The 2,209-nt window shown below is 32.6% G+C and overlaps 1 pseudogene; it reads left to right on the plus strand.

Moving 5' to 3' along the window:
• Nucleotides 1-411: 411 nt before the first annotated feature.
• LOC101992733 lies at nt 412-818 on the plus strand (annotated as a pseudogene).
• Nucleotides 819-2,209: the final 1,391 nt, after the last annotated feature.

Genomic DNA, 2,209 nt, shown 5'->3' on the forward strand with positions numbered 1-2,209 from the left:
AATGGGGGCTGTGGCGGGGAAGAGATGGAAATCTTTAATAAATAAAAAAAATAACAGGAACATTCACTAACACTGAGACAGAACAGAAAGTTAACAAACATAAGCATTGAGAAAGTGATGTTAATAAAGTTATTTAGAAGATGGCAAAAAGAGAAGCCTAATAATTTGATAAGAAAGAATATCACAGCATCTCAGAAACAGGAAGAATCTGTTATATCTGTTTGTCCCTAGTGTTTACGGCTAGCAGGTAAGGTGTTAACAAAAATTATTGGGATGGTTCAGATGCAAACAAAATCTGCTTATATAGAAAGACTTTGGTTGTAATAAAATGATTCAGGAATATGAAAGCTAATTGATATAATTATATCTAAAGAATCACATAAAAATATAACTGGTACTGTCCAGCTTGGGCCCGGCAGGATGGCTCCCGCAAAGAAGGGTGGCGAGAAGAAGGGCCGTTCTGCCATCAACGAGGTGGTGACCCAAGAATACACCATCAACATTCACAAGTGCATCCATGGCATGGGCTTTAAGAAGCGTGCTCCTAGGGCACTCAAAGAAATCCGGAAATTTGCCATGAAGGAGATGGGGACTCCAGATGTGCGGATTGATACCAGGCTCAATAAAGCCGTCTGGTCCAAAGGAATAGGGAATGTTCCATATCGTATCCGGGTACGTTTGTCCAGAAAACGTAATGAGGATGAGGTCTCACCAAACAAACTCTACACATTGGTAACTTACGTGCCTGTTACCACATTCAAAAATTTACAGACAGTCAATGTGGATGAGAACTAACCTACTGAATCTCAAATAAAGTTGGAGAATAGCCTTCAAAGAAAATATATAACTGGTACTTATTTTTTGTCATGTTGATAAAAAACCTAGCATTATAAACAGAGAAAAATCAAAAAGGAAAAGCAATATACTTATTATACAAACTGAAATATTTTTACACAACTGCAAAAACACATGAAGAAAAGTAAATGAAATTGGAGGATAGGGTAAAATGAACACCATCTATTGTAAGGTGTATTACAAATAATAGCTAACATATTTACATATGTAAGTTTATACAGAAGCACCATTAATATAAAAAGGGAACTTATGTAAGTAACTAGACTATGTCTATGTAACTAGACTGCTAGTATACAAAGAAATAAAATTGGTTACTATTTGTAAAATATAATACAACATCTTGAAAATAAGTAATAAAAATAATAAATGCACATATACAAGCACCAACAAGAGAATGAAAGGGTCAAGTTATCTTTCATCAACCTAGAGTCAGACTTCCTATAAAAAATGAAAATGAAAATCATAAATATACATTTACTTTTTCTTTCAAAAAGTTTGAATTTCAGAAATGTGCTATATGGAAGAAATCAAGGATATGCACAAACATTCATCAATAAAAGAATCAATACATAAGAATCAGTCATAGTGAAAAAATAGAGCAACGAAATATCCAAAAAGGGAATTGGTTTTATAAGTTATGCATATATATATATACATACATATACATATACACACACATGTATATCTGTGCAACATCAGTCTCTAGAGGATTGTTAAATGATGTGGAAATACTGTGCTTCATCATGTATCACAGAAGGAAAATAAACAATTTGTGCCCATTATATCATTTTTTGCAAAGAAAAGTACATTTGTATGTTGTACTGGTATTTCATATAGGAAATAGTAAAAATGTTGGCTTGAGGATAACTATTTTTACATGTAAATGGAGTTGAAAATATTCTCTCCACAGAGGGAAGACATGCCACTGAGAATGTCTAATTCCAAATCATTAGAGGCAAGCAATTCCGATAATCAACCAGAGTTAGGTATTCATGATTTTCAACCAAGTTTACCCAGAAAAGATATCATATTGCTCATGGATGAGATTTTGGCAGGCTGTCTATAGATGTCTTCTGATAGTCATTTTGAACTATAAATTTTAAAAGTCTTAGTATTAATGTTAATTATATAAGAATATTAGATTGTCTTGAAATTCCATTATATACAAGAACTACACTTTACTCTTCAGGGGTAAATTTGATTTTATCTCTTTAAAAAAGAACTCTAAAAGCTAAATGTTTTATTGTGTGCATTGCAGAAATCAAGAAACCGGATTCTTTTTTATTTTTTTAATTTTTAATTTTTTTATTGAAAAAAAATTTCCACCTCCTCCCAGCCTCCCACTCCTCTCCCC

This window comes from Microtus ochrogaster, unplaced genomic scaffold (assembly GCF_000317375.1).
Source record: "Microtus ochrogaster isolate Prairie Vole_2 unplaced genomic scaffold, MicOch1.0 UNK22, whole genome shotgun sequence".
Lineage (NCBI taxonomy): Eukaryota > Metazoa > Chordata > Mammalia > Rodentia > Cricetidae > Microtus > Microtus ochrogaster.